At 36.4% G+C, this 15815-nt stretch overlaps 1 protein-coding gene across 1 annotated transcript in view; it reads left to right on the forward strand.

Annotated features, from left to right (window-relative positions):
• The first annotated feature begins 12372 nt into the window (after positions 1–12372).
• Positions 12373–15815, forward strand: part of Gpr141 (G protein-coupled receptor 141) — a 36520-nt gene continuing 33077 nt past the window's right edge. The window contains exon 1 of the mRNA XM_015490369.2: positions 12373–14867. The gene's annotated coding sequence lies outside the window, so the exon portion shown is untranslated. The remainder of the gene's footprint in view (positions 14868–15815) is intronic.

The following is a 15815-nucleotide window of genomic DNA, read 5'->3' on the forward strand; positions in this document are numbered from 1 at the left end:
CAGAAATTCTCTCTCCTTTTTGCCTTTGTGTCCACACCCAGACCTGTGATGCCCCAGCTGGAGGGTGCCAAGATAAAAAGAAACTATACAAAAACAACAAAAAATCAAGCTCGTATTAAAATCATCTCTGACAAAAAGGCCCATTAAACAGAAATGTGGCTTCTCTGGGTCTGAAGTAGCTCCATTATATTAAAGTGGCACTTATTTTCCATTTGCCGTATTAAAAGCCTCACCCGAATCAACCTTTCTTTCCTAGAGAGGATCTGTCATGAAGGAAGCTCTTTGTCTGTAAATTTTTATTATTGCTGTGGGAAAGTGCACAAAGTTTACCATTTTAAACATCTTGGATACAGTTCAGGGACTTGAGGACATTCACTTTGTTGTGCAATTCCAACCATCATCCATTTTCAGAACTTTTTAGCATCCCCAAATGAAAGTATGTATTGAGCCACTGCTCTCCTTCCCCAAGCTCCTGGTAATCTCTTTTTGACTTTCAGTTTCTATGAATTTGACTATGTTAGGTCGTTTGTATAAATGAGTTCTTGGAATAAATTGCTGATTTGTGTAAAGACAAATTTCTTGCTTCTATTCTTGAAGTCACATGGAAAAGTAAATTACTCATATATTCTGGCTTCCAGCCACCTCTGGTTTGGAAGAATTGGAAACTAGTGTGAGAATGCTCCTCCATGTACTTTTCATGCATCATCTATTACTGTTCTCCAACCTGTTGCCCCTGAAAACACACTGCACATTCTGTCCTTTAGAATGTCATGATCAGTGCCTACAATGCAGCTACCTCTTTTTCTTCTGTGGAGCTCATAGTCATCTGCCCAGCACAAAAACCACTGATATGAGCAGATGGAGTTGCTGACATCTCTCTGTGTCATTCAGTACAATGATACTCACATGTTGCATCTATGCTGCCTTGCACAAAAGATAACTCTAGTGCAGGTCTTATCATCTTGTTGTAATCTCCTTGCAGAGGAGAGCTGGTATCTTCAGGAGTACAGCCTTTGTCCTATTCAGTGACTTCATGAAGACATTTGGATGTGAGATGCAAAGTAGAAAAAACAATGGTCACATTGAATTCACTCTCCTGCATTCTGTCTCTCTCCTCCCCATATCTGTGTTCCATGTATGTATAATCTATCATATAAACATCTCTACCAAGAGAAATTGTTGAATTGATCATTTCAGATCTCTTCCCAAGAAGCAAAGTGAACAAATACATATTTAGTTTCTTTTAATTGAGTTGTTAGGAAAAAATTACTTATTTTAATAGTAAAATAGGATTATTATTATATCAATTTTATTCTTTAAGGTGAATACACACACATGCATACACACACACACATACACACATACAGGGTGGGAAGGGAGAGATTCAAAGATTCATAATCTATGTGTCTCAGGAGACTGTAATCTTATTGGAGGGACACGATTTATGCCTGTAAAACAGATGTATAGATCATGTGTCATCATGAAAATCATACATTGTCAAGTGCTTTATGGTTTATAAAGAGCAGGTGGGTGTAGTAATTCTTGTTTACCTTTGTTCCCCCAAAAAATTAAATAAGAGAACATTCAAGTTTAGTGTTCAATTTTCTTCGCTGAAAAAGATCTGAAATGGGCCAATTCAAATCTTTGCCCTTGGCAAAGACATTTATAGAAAAGCAAAGTGGTTAGATTATCTTTGTCAGATTGACATTTGTTAGCATAAACTTGGTTAGCAAAAATATGAAGAATATAGAATAAATACCATTAGCCAAAGGAATGAGTGTGTAGCTTGTTTGTAGCTAGTTTTCTAGAATAGGTCTTAATACCATAAAAGTTTATGGGGAAGAAATCTAAAGCCTTTTATCAAGAATGTAAATTGCTTCCATAAGAAAGTGTTGCTGAGTTGAATTACACTGTACAGCTCTGACCCAGACCAGCTTTGAGACCCTTTTCCCTTTACATTACAAATGAGATCAAGGCTGATGGTCACCTGGCTGGTCTTGCAGATCAAGAAAGTGAATTGTGACTCCAAGTCTAGAGTTTTCCCTAGCAGCCCCATACACAGGCATGAGTTGCCCAATGCAGCCCCTGAGTGCTGTCATAGTTCAGTGAGGTGGGAGGTCAGCAAACAGAGTAGCTGGAGATAATGACTCTGTGTCTGGAATTATGAATGAACTCTGAGTAAACAACAAGGAATCAGACAGTCAGATGTGTCATGGTAGCATTCTTAACATACGTTTGTATCAAAATCACCTGAGCTACTTGTTATCAACACCCATTTCAGAGTCTTTCCATGGATTACCACAAAGTGGTCTGAAATGAGCCTCTGGGCATCAGTGGCTTGACTGTTTCCTCAGGGGTTACCAAAGCTGGTCGTTAGGTGGATGGTTCTCTCTCATCCCATTTTTTAAACCCTTCGTAATAAGTGCTATTACCAAAGATATAATTAATAGCTGTTCTGAGGTTTTATGTTTAAGATAAGGAGGACTAGACAAGTTTCTAAGATGTTCAGAGAGACAATCTTCATGTTCTGGTCCTAGTGCCCAACAGTGTGCAGTATACCAGAAGACACAAGAGTCACAGGATACAAGGCCAGTCCCTGTACTCTGTGTTGCCTGTCCTTTCTTTCTTAAAACAAAACAACAAGAACCAGTAGTGATTCTCTCTGCTCTTGTAAACTTCAAAGAAACAAAAATATCTGTCATGTCCCAGATAATGTGGCTTGGCCAATTTCATCAAACCTCTGCTTCCTGTGGACACAGTGATATCCAACTTGTGACAATTGTGATGACCAAAAGGAAAAATGTGTGAAACATGCCTAGAATATGGAATTATTAATCATTATTTCCCTTCTTTCCTACCACCAGTGTACAGTTAGATGTTTTGACACCTGCAAATGTAATCAAACTGAAACATCCTATCTCACTTTTCTGACCATCAACAATTTTCAGTTAAAGACCACAGGGACACCAGTAACTGAACAGGTAAGGGTTTATTCTTCATTGCAAGAAGAGAGAACACACACTATGGGAAGCCATGGGGCAGGGGGGTTGGCAGGATAGAAACAATCTACTACAGAATTGTGTTTTCAGCTGGGTGAGTTAGAAAAGTAAGCATTCACTCTGTATTGGATGATGTCAGAAAGCAGAGACGTTTTTATGACTGGGTAAAGAAATGGCAATCACTGCTTTTGACCAAGAAAGGAGATATTTGGTCTTTTATGGATGTCCAGTAATGTCATTTTTTTTTGTCTATGCTTAAGATAAAAGTATGCTATGGCCTTGTTTGAGCTCATTTTATCATGGGCTCAGACTGACCTTACCTGAGCTTTCCATACAGCTGGACTGGACCAGAGTGTAGGGAAAAAGCAGCTATTTACTTAAAATTTTAGAGGTAGAGAAAAGTGGAGAGATTAAACATTTATTGAGCTGTTACTGCATCGATCAAGCTAAGCTTTGATCCTCCCAACGGTCTCACAAGTATATAATCTACATAAGGTGGGATTTGAAGCCAGATCTAGTTGACTTTAGCAACAAAATCTTCTAGCCGATGCCCTGTGGAGCTGTACTTTTAACACCATTTGAGCACATGGATGAATTCCCACCTCTCACTAGCAATGGCTTGCCTTTGACTTTACTTAACAACCAGAAAAAATAATTAGATCTAGAGCCAAGGACTGAGGATTGTTTTCTGCAAAGAGTCACAACTACTCAACTGCCCAAGTCGCAAGAAAGCAGCCATAGATCATATATAAATGAAAGGGTGTGGTTGTGTTCCAACAAAACCTTATTTACAAAATCAGGTGGCAGATGTGATGTGGTCTTGGGTTGCAGTTTGCAAACTCTTGATCTAGATTTTAAGTAACCAGAAATTCCAAATCAAGAGGGATGTTTTTAGAACGGTATTTTACATATTTAAAAGATGCTTTGAATAATTAAATATGTGTAAATTATGAATATGAATAATAAATGTGAGTAAATATAAATCTTACAGGCTTTTATTTATTCAAGCCTCAATTTATTTATTTTAGATAAATGGCTTGTTTCTAAACATGGCAGAAAATCAGGATGGTGCCTCATGCCATTTGCTTCTCAGGCTCTGAAGAGTGGCCAGGGGAGCTAAAATGCCTATCTGATGGTTATTCTGTGTTTCTGTGCCCCTTCTTTTCATTATTCCTTAAAGGACAAATCTTGTTAGTGAAACCGAGGCTCTAAGAGGTTGAGCAACTTGCTCTCAGTTTTTCAGATATTGTGAGTTAAGCCCCACATCCTTTCCACTACTCTCTAGACCTCAATTTTAATAAATGACAGAATCTGTGGATGGTCTAAGGGATCCTTGGATTGCCTTCTGAACCATCAAAGTGAGATGACGTGCTCAGAATAAATTTAGTGCAGAGTATATTTTGTTACATCTTAACTTTTTGAAAAATTAGGACAAGAGGGTAATAGTTGAGGTTGAAATTCAATACTGGAGCTCTTGAGGCTCATGGTCTGCAGGGCCTCAGCAGGACCACTCTCTTTTTACAGATACCACTTTCACCAAGCAAAACATAATGTCCCAACTGAATGCAAAGAGCACCTGCCATCACCAGGACAGATTGTCTCCCCTTCTGCCCTCAAGTGACGTATGTCCTGGGAGAAGTTCACTCAAACTCTCTGACACATGCTCTGCTACTTCTCTTAGTCAAAAGGAATTTTCAGTTAGAATCTCCCCATTCTTCAGACGTGGAGAACCAGTACAAGTGTATATTTTTAGGATTTAGAGTTGAATATTTCCTAATGACATTTTTCATGCAAATTAAACAAAATGATGCAGAAATTAAAAACATTAAATTAAATGCAAATTAAACAAATTCAATGCAGAACTTACTCCAACAATCTTACATTATCTACCTAAGATGGGATTTGAAGCTAGATTTTCAAATCTTTGATATTGACATTAAGGTAAAATACTCTGTTATAGGAAATCCAGCTCATCTTTTTCTCCTATCATTAAGCTTAGTTTAAGCCTCACTTGCTCCAGCAAATCTCTGATTAACCTCAGCCTGGATTGCTTTACACTTCCAGTCCAGACAGAATTTGTGTCCTTGGTTTATGCTGCAAAGCAAATAGAGACCTGATGGTACATGGAACTGTCATTGTGGTGGGACAATGTTATAGTGAATATACTCCTGGAGTCCCGTTTGCAAACTTAAGAGCAGTAAAGCTTGTTATTCACTGTGGTTTAAAGAGGATAAACAAGTCTTCTAATGCTGAAAATGGAATATGGAAGAAGGAATGTATGAATATTTTGCTATGTCTCTTTCCTTCTCTAAAACCTTAATTTATGACATATTAGTAATATTAAATAATAGTAATAATAAATATAAATAAACAATCATAGGAAAATGGTTGTGTATACATAAATTTTGTACATAAATGCATATACATGTACATGTGTGTATATATTTCTACTTGAGTGCTTTGTTGAGAGAGGCGTGGAGGAGGGACTTGCTTCTTGACCCAAGCGGAGATCTTTCAGAAGCATCATTATATCTCAGCTCAGCTCTGTCCTCTCTCTATTTCACCCCCTGCTCAGTGCCAGATTTAAAAATAAGACAAAAGGACTTCCAGTGAAATTTGAACTTCAGATAAATGTTAAATAATGTTTAAAATGAGTATGTTTCAAACATTGCATGGGATACTTGCAGAATAATAATTATTTGTTGCTTGTCTATATTTTAAATTTAAACGGAGTATCCTGAATTCTATACAGAGATCTTTAAGGCTCTGAGTTTTTGTGTGGCAAATTTTCTGGCTTGACAAAATTGCACTCAATTTCCTGCTCGGGCACATAGGAAGCTTTCGACAACCGCACAGCCTGGAGGTAGTAATTCATAGCCTAGTGTCATCAGAGTATTAAAAGGAGAGAATGTAAATAAATCCCATAGATTAGGGCCAGGAATAGGCAGATGCTAAGTAAACATTGGTCAAAAATTTTTTCCCCCTGCAATTTATTTCACTTATTGACCTTTTTAGGAAGAACTGTTTTCTGTTCCCCTGACAACAGACCATACCTATTTCTATATCTGCGGTTGTCACATGTAGTTTAAGGCCTATTCTATAATAATGACAATGTAGACACATCAGCTACTTTACTTATTTATTTCATTAGTACTTGCCAGGCATAGTTTTATATATATACACATACATATGTGTGTGTGTGTGTGTGTGTGTGTATATATATATATATATATATATATATATATAATACATATATATTAAGCTTTCTAAGTCTTTTTATTTAAGATGCTTCTAAAGCATGGATTTCTAATTGAGATTTAGACATAAAAGTCTGATCATCTTTTTAAGAAAAACTATAGAAGTTTGTCTACAAATTACGTATTAATAAAATATGCTTTTATTTGTAACTTTTAACTTTTGGCTATTTTATACATTTTTGTCGGTTTCATTTTCTTTCCCTTCCTTCCTTCCTCCTCTCTCTTTCCTTCTTTCTTCTTTCTATCCTTCATTTTCTTTGCTTTTGAATTAATCTAATTTTTTTCATTTTCTTTTGTATTTGTGTATTTTAATGTTTATATGATACATATTTTATTTTTATCCTTTTAGTGCTACCAAATAAATATGAAATTTATATAAATTTATTTAAAGGAAACTGGAGTTAAACAATGTCTTAGTTTCTTTCCCAGTAATATACAGAACTTAGAATCTATAACACTATGGCCCAATATTTTAGTATTGTATTTTAATCCTATGAGGAAGATGTTATTATTGTTAATTTTAAATAAAATAAATTTAGATTAATCCATATATTTGTAGTTTCTTTAACTTATTTTCTTTATAACTTAAATTTTCCTTTGTGCCCAGCGACTCAGAAGGCTGAGAGACTAGAGGATCCTTGAGTTCAAAGCCACTCTCAGCAAAGGTGCGTCACTGAGTAACTCAGTGAGACCCTGTCTCTCAATAAAATACAAAATAGGGCTGGGGATGTGGCTCAGTGGTCAAGTGACCCTGAGTTCAATCCCTGGTACCCTCCCCCCCAAAAGATCTTTTTTCTTTGTGTATAACTTCCCTTCTTTCTTCATATGTCATCTACATCTTCCTCTAATAAGGGCAGACTGGTTTTATTATCCTTCCATTTTCCTTGCTTTAAAGATACCATTCCACTGCCTCCTGGCCTGCATGCTGCTTTTAAGAAGGCAAATGATCTCTCTGCAAATGATTTCTTTTTAGTGATCTGTCTTTGTAATGGGCAGCCTTTATTATTAGCATCTCTTCTTCTTTAGGAGTCTACAGCTTTGCTATGCTGAATCCGGGTATGATTTCTTTTTGTTCATTCCACTTATGCATTTTTGACCTTACTGAATCTGATGACTGATGCGTTTCATCAATCCTGGAAAATTCTCAGCCATCATTTCTCAAAAATATTTTTTTCTTTATTTTGCTCTAAGATTTATTTGGGGACAAATTTAACCTCTATGCAACTCCCCTTTTGTGATTTCCATTTTCTCTACAGGAACATAGCACACTTGTTAAAAGGCAAAACTAGAGAGAGCCAACTCTCTGGGTTGAAATTACAGCTTCATCTCTTAGTAGGTGTATGAATTTGGGCAAGTCACTTAACCTTCCTGGGCCTCAGGGTCCCCTCCCTTCTAAATGGGGACGTAACAGCATCTACTTTACAGCAGTATTGTAAGGGTTGCAAGAGAAAATGTAGCATGTGTCAAGTGCTAAGGAGCTGGTACGGTGTGCTTACCCCTACTTTTTTTTCTGTGTTGTGTCCTGAGCAATTTTTTTCATCTCTGTTGTACATTTTGCTGATTTTCTCCCAAAACCCCAGAGCCTTCATGCTATTGATACAGGAAAAAAATAATGACTTCACTTCACTTTCCTCCTCAAATTGTCATTGTGTCACCTTTTATTTTTGGAGGCATCAAGAGTAAACCCGGTGGCTAGGAATTCTAGGGGATGCATAGAAGGGTAGAAATGGTTCAAATCTTTCTATAGATGGAGGACCACCTGCTTTGGGATGGGTGAAATTCCAGGAAATTGCTTGTCCTGACCTTTCCTTAATGTGTTAGGAACTATTTACATAACATTACATAACTCTATTGTACAGTTCACTAATTTTTGTTTTATTTGTCTAGTATGTCCTTTGAAATTCTAGTTCTATTTGTATATTTTTCATTTTCGAAAGCACAAATTTCCAAAAGTATTTTTTTTATTTTTTTAAAAGCCTGATCACTTAAAAATAATTTACTTTAAATGAAAGTGTGTGTGTGTGTGTGTGTGTGTGTACGCACACACGCTTCTACCAGGTACCTTCTGCCAGATACCCAGAAATCCTGAGCCATGTCAAACTGAATTTTCAACATGAAATTTTGGGGTCCCACTCATTGTGTAGTTTCCTCTCTCCAAATGATGATGGTGTTGGCTGGTATTGTTTGGGTCGAATTCATTTCCCTTCCACCCAAACCTAAAGTTGGAACAAGGAAGTAAGTATACTTTGTCTTACTCTGGGGTGGGATTTTCTCCAAGAATTTTTCTTTCTTTAGGTCATGTGTTTGTGTGGTTGAGTGCAATCTGAAATACACCTTGTGTGGAACTCTGACTCTCTTTGCTATGTACTGTGTACACACTGGACTAATAACATGAGAGCTCAAGGTTCTCAGGATCTCTGAGTAATTAGAGTATCACTGCCTTCAGTCTTCACTTACTAGCTTGCCCTTCTAGATTTATGCTTTATAAAATTATTTTTTCATCATTAAGACTTTTTAAGACCTATTTTTAACTCATCCATCAAATTTTAAAAAATGCTCTTTATAGACTAGAAATATAGCTCAGTGGCCTAGCATGTTCAAGGTCCTGGGTTCAATCTCAAGTAGCTCAAAAGTTTAAAATGATATGTGGCACTTCAAGTTACTTTCTACTGTGAACTAAGATCTACTCTTACTACCCTGCACTACAAATTCCACAGCTGAATTTTTATTTTGTTCTCGGTGACAAGCCCAATACTTGGTAGGAATAGTTGCTTTGATGATATTTGCAAAATAAATGAATATGTATAGTTGAACATAATTTTAGTATTATTTAGATACTACTTTAAAAGACTGAGGAATGGGACATTCTGTCAAAGCTCTGAACAGAACATCTCAATCTACAACTTTACGAATGTTTATTGATTTAAGATAGACAGCCCACAAATTTGGGATAGAATAAATCCTCCAAATTCGTCTGAATTTGTGGTTTGCTCTTTCAAAGGATATTTTCCATAGAAAAGGGAACAGTTGGTTATCCAAACCTGCAGATTCTACATCCTTTGATTAAATTGGAGGCAGGTTGAAAACTGCAGGGAAAACTATAAGGGAAAAAACTTTGTACTGAACAGGTATAGACTTTTTCTTGTCGTTGTTTTATAGTATAATATAAAACTATTTACATAACATTTACATTGTTTTAGGTATTACATGTTATCAAAAAAATGATTGTATATGGGAATACATGCATAGGTTATATGCAAATACTGTTGAATTTTATATAAGAGATCAATAGTCACAGATTTTGATATCCCCAGGAGGTCCTGGATCCAATTCTCTGTGGGTAACAATGGAGGACCATATTCTGCATGTTGTTATGATCACCAAACTTGTATCACTGATAAATTAAATTGCAGCATAAATACATCTAGTAAATATACTATATCCATTTATAATATTATTTATATGACCTCAGTAGAGAGGAAATTCTTGGAAGAATAATATAGCAAGTGGATTCAGGTTTGTGTTAGTCTTCTTAAGGAAGGTATATCCCTAAATCTAGGGTTCTTACATTAGAAATTGTTTTTCCTGACCTTTCCTTAATGTGTTAGGAAGACATATTGAGGGAAAGAAATAAAGAGAACTCTCTGACTTCATAAACCTGATTTATGAGATAAGAATTCTACAGAAAATAGATCAAAGCCTGGGACTGAAAATTAGAATTTGAGATTGAGAAGATAGTTTACATACATGAATGTCCATGGAAAGTAATTGGAGAGCTTTTAAAAACTCATTGTTATATAAAATTACATATAAGAGGAAGTGAGGGGAAAGGGAAAATAAAAAAAAAACGAGAGAGAAATGAATTACAGTAGATGGGGTAGAGAGAGAAGATGGGAGGGGAGTGGAGGGGAGGGAAGATAGTAGAGGATAGGAAGGGCAGCAGAATACAACATACACTAGTATGGCAGTATGTAAAAATGCGGATGTGTAACTGATGTGATTCTGCAATATGTATACGGGGTAAAAATGGGAGTTCATAACCCACTTAAATCAAATATATTAAATATGATATGTCAAGAGCTTTGTAATGTTTTGAACAACTAATAAAAAAAAGAAAAAGAAAAATGTGAACTCATAAAAAAATAAAAACTATGGGTGGTTGGCTGGAGTTGTGGCTCAGTGGCAGAGCACTTGTCTTGTACATATGAGGCAGTGGGTTTGATCCTTAGCACCATATAAAAATAAATAAACAAAATAAAGATATTGTGTCCAGGTATGACTAAAAAAAAAGCTATCTATCCTTAGGCCACACTCTCAGATGTGAGAACCCTATATAAGAATTAAAAAATTTCCCATGCAATTCTACAGTGCAACCAGCATTAATGTATCAGCCGGGGAGAAAACAAAATTCAATCCAGGTATTTCACACAGGAAGGACTCTAACATTGGGATTCATAGGCTGCAGTAGTATTGGGAGGGTCAAGAGAGGGGAGATTAGGAAAAGCTATCCCTCTTGTTTGGAAGTACAGGAATCTAGGAAACCACCACTGAAGATTATAGTTTCTTAGCTTCAACTAGGTGGTTTGGAGGAGATCTGAAACCCACCAGCAGAACTGCAGGTCTCCTTTCTCCCAAACCCCAGAGCCTTCATGCTATTGATACAGGAAAAAATAATGACTTCACTTCACTTTCCTCCTCAAATTGTCATGTGTCACCTTTTATTATTGGAAGCATCAAGAGTAAACCCTGTGGCTAGGAATTCTAGGGGATGCATAGAAAGGGAGAAATGGTGCAAATCTTTCTATAGATGGAGGACCACCTGCTTTGGGTTGGGTGAAATTCCAACATTCAGAGCATTATGGACTTGGGACTATCAGTAACCTCAGAAAATTGAAATGTTTGTAAAAGCATTTATCCAGATTCAAGAAGACTTCAGGTTAAACTCTCAGTGGAGAAAATGTTGTTCAGTTTTCCATATTTCTGTAAGTACCAAGAAGAAGTAGGAATATCTTTTTTTTTAAACCTCCTGTAGCTCCTTTATGTTTTATGTCAGTGAACTTTATTTAAAGTTCACAGATCAATGGCAAAAGAATCTGTGCGAAGATTCTAGTCAAAAGAATTAAAGGCTACACTTGGCAGAGTCTCAGTTGAATCTGTTATCCAAAGGGAAAAGTTTTATATTGGGCATCATGAAAATTTAACTGTGAAAATAGGAAAATATGTTATATTTTATATCTGGTTATACCAAAGTTCATGTTCTTTGTTCTCCACACCATTGTGTCTCTATAAGCAATTGACAGCATGAATTTGGTGGATTCTTTTTTTTTCCTTTTCATATAAAGACCATAGACCCTTGCAAAGAGGCAGGGCATATGTGAAGGGAAGTAAGAGATACCCCTCTGTGTAGGGGTGGCTCTCTACCTGCGCTCAACTGAGAGCAACCATTCACCCACCGGGTATGTTCTCCACTTCTCCTTCACTTCCACTCCCTCTCCTATTCCCTTCTTATGCTTCCTTCTACCTCCTTCCTGTTAAAGGGTCTGGTGGTTGAGCCAGGCAGAGCTGTGGTCAGACCCGTGTGAGATTTCTCAGAGGCAACACAACCTCAGGCACTGTGCCTGTGGGGAAAATATCACCTGACAGGCATCATCCAGCTGCACTCTGTACCTTCCAGAACGTCTCACAATAATATCTAGTGTTTAAAATTAAAATAATGTTTAAATTTAGTACTTAGTACCTTGAGTCTCACATACTTACTACCTTACAGAGGAGATACTCATCATCCCTGTTCTTTACATGAGGAAAGCATGAGATAGAGAGATCAAATACCTTGCTCAATTTCAGCCAGTTGATACCCAAATGATAAACATTCCACTATATTCTGAGATTTTCTAATTACCACATTTGTGTGTGTATGTGTGTGATGTTGATGGAACCCAGGGCATTGTGCATGCTAGGCAAGTGCTTCACCACTGAGCTATATCTCCAGTCCCCTAATTATAACATTTTTATGTTTCTAGTTTTGGCATTATAATTTATGAAGGTCATTGGAAAACTCAAGTGTCCAAATAGCCTGGTTATATAATGGAAGCACTAGAAATCACATTATCTTTATCACTCTCATAAAAATCCATTGAGTGTGATGTCTTTGCAAAGTTCTATTTTGTTTCATATAGATTATCCATATGTATATAAGATAGTACAACAACTATGAAATAGGTAATCCTATAATTACTTCAATTTAAAGATAAGGAAAATGTTAACTATGAAAATATTAAGTAACTTGCTCAAGATGATCCATCTATTAAATGATAAAAGCAGGTTCTAGAGCCAAAGCCTATAGTAATAAACTATGCTGGAAACCTTAGTTACTTGCTTGAATAAGACAAGTTATCAGGGTCCAGAGGAAGACAGTGGCTGAGAGCAAAGAAAGAAGATTGGGTGTTCAGTTGATGAGCAAAATATTAGATGTAAAGAAACAACATTCACGTTGTAATGCTCCTAAAAACAGGATTATAACAATAGTAGGGCTGGATATACAGGAATAAATATCTATATGATGTGATACAAACCTTTACAGCCTTATTTTTGTTTAGCAAGACCACAGGTAGCCTCTCAAAACATACTGTGAATACTTTGGCCCTGAATGTTTCTAGACATTAAAGAAATTTCCTAAATTGAAGAGAACATTGGAGTGTATATGACCTCTAAGCTAATAAGTGATCTCCAAGATGCTTTGGATGCACAAGTTAGCTCTTTTGAACTATCACAGTAGCTGAAGAGATTTAAAGATATAATTTTTAAGTGCTCATGTTGAAGCATAATGAAGATAAATGGTTGGATCCAGGTAAAGAATTAATTTAGTCATTGAGCTGAATTTAGTCTCCGCATTTCTTTCAAACCATCTCCTAAAAAATGTCTTAGAGACAAAGCTGGCCGAGAGCAGTCTACATCCTAATTAAGTAGAGAGTTGTTGTTCTTGAATTTATTTTTGTACTTGGAAGACACATTTCTTCCTCTGCAGCTTAACGGAAGTACTGGTGAGGTGGCAGCAAAGCAAGATAACCATTTTCAAGGAGTAGCAAACGCTAAAGCTGACCTTGTAAGATCTGGAAAAGTGAGCAATTGTGTCATGTTTGAAAGCTGTAATCGTGCACTGTGTATGCAGAAAAGCCTGGATTCCTCCTCAGAGAAGGCCTATTGCTTCAGAGAACTAGTGAGGGAGAGCATGGAGGGGCTGAAAGGTACTGACCCCATACAGCTCAGGTCCTTTCCTTGCATAACCCTTAGCTTCAGTATGCAGGAGCTCTCCAGAATGGTGGGGCAGTTAGAAGATGTCAAAGTGCAAAGTTTCAAAGAACACATTTGACTAAGTCTTAATAATGGCTCCTGGGCTGAGGCTGTGTCTCTGCGGTGTGGTGCTTGCCTAGCACCTGCGGGGCCCTGGGTTCGATCCTCAGCACCACATAAAAATGCATGGATAAAATAGGGGTATTGTGTCCATCTACAACTAAAAAATAAATATTAAAAAAAACATTTCACAGAGTACAATGCATGTTTAGGATGGCATCTCATCTAAGCCTTCTCAACATTTGATACACAAGGGAAACTCTGACTTTAAAGGTTTACAATGGTTCTTTCATAGATAGTATCTTTTTATGTATCTTCTAAATGACCCTGAGATGGAGATGTTATTAAACCACATTTTTAACTGAGCTCAGAAAAACTATGTATAGATTTACATGCTAAAGCGTCTATGCCAAGTGAATCTGGGCCTGTTGTTTTGTTTTTGTCATCAAAGTTATTATAATCAATTGAGAGATACAGGGCAATTTTGTATAGTAGAGAAATATTGGGAGAACAAATAGTTTAGAAATATTTTAATGATTATATTATGAAAATAGTATTCTGGTTATTGCAGGAAATGTGGACCACATTGAAAAAAAGCCTACATAAAGAAATAAAAAGCATTTATTATTCAACCAAAGAAACCATACTTAAATTTGTGGTACAGTTACTTTCAATAAATGCATACATTCAGATTATATAGTTGAGATCATAATGTATACAATGTTATCTTCCTTGTTTTTCATGGGAATTTTCTATTTTATTTAATATACTTGGTAAGTATCATTTTAATAAAAGACTAGAACATATGAATATAGTATAATATACTAAACTTATTATGGGCAAATCTCCTTGCATGAAGTGTACACATTTTGTATATATGGCTGGTATTATTCTTTGTAATTTCTGGAAGAGGGAATGCCTATAGCAAAGAGCACAATTACTATTAATGAACTTTCCACACATTGCCAAATTGATTTCTAGCAAAGTGGTACCATTTCATCTTTGCAAACATTGAAGATTGTCGCAATAGTTTAATTCACTGATTTGATAGATGAAGATCTTATTACTTGTTTTAATGTTTGTTTATTTGAAAAATAAACAAACATTAAAAAAATTATTTGACAGCCTGGTCACTGTACCTTGTCAAGACAACTCATTGAAGACTTGAATGAAAGAAGTATCTGTCACGGGCAGTCTGCGATACGAATTTCCCTCCAAGGGCAGAGACCCAACAATCACAAGTAACTCCCAATGGGCCAAGGTAAGTACTTCAAAGTGAGGGAGATTTGGCTATTGAATACAGGGCAGGGAGCATGGCAGGGGCCAAAGCGTGCCTGCCCTTTGTCAGCTTGTGTCTCTTTCTTCCACTTTGAGTATTTTTTATTGAGTTAAGCAGTTTCAAATGCCTTCTGTGTGCCCTGCATGCCTGCATCAAGCATTCTTCCAGCATTTATTTCACAGCATGGATTCTCTGTTCCAGAAGCCTTGTCTGCACAGAGCAAAACAAGAATGGGTTCCCAGTAGAGAAACTGCGGATACTTGGTGACCCTGAGGAAGTGCCACAGCCAGTGTGTCTTTGGAGGCACTGACTTCAGTCATGTGTCACTTTTCACAATAGAAAAATCCAAGTGTCATTAACTTTCATCATTATTTGCTTTTTTTCTTTTAAATTTGACAGTTTTCTGCCCTTATTCTTATGTTTTCAGATTAGTAATTTTAAAATGTTATTATGGAAAATTTTAAATACGCAGTAGAGAGTAGTGAACTCCTTATACCCATTACTCAGCTACACTCAGCTACACACATTCCACTCAAGGGTGCTCTGGTTTGATTTATTCTAGCTCATCTCCAACCCCCACGAATACATAATTTCATTCATATATATCTCTAAAAGATGACTTTAAAAAATTGTAATATTATCTTGCCCCAAATAATTCTTTAAAATCTTCCAATAATTAGATACTCCTTAAATTTTCCCGATTATCTCATTTTTTCCCAAGTAGAAGTCAACATAAAATTTACACCTTACAAAGTTGTTGATTTGTCAAGGACACGTATTTTTAAAAATTTTTATTAGGTATTGATGGACTCTTATTTATTTATTTGTTTATATGTGGTGCTGAGAATTGAACCCAGTGCCTCACACATACTAGGCAAGCACTCTACCACTGAGCCACAACCCCAGCTCCAAGGACATATATATATTTTA

This window comes from Marmota marmota, unplaced genomic scaffold (assembly GCF_001458135.2).
Source record: "Marmota marmota marmota unplaced genomic scaffold, marMar, whole genome shotgun sequence".
Lineage (NCBI taxonomy): Eukaryota > Metazoa > Chordata > Mammalia > Rodentia > Sciuridae > Marmota > Marmota marmota.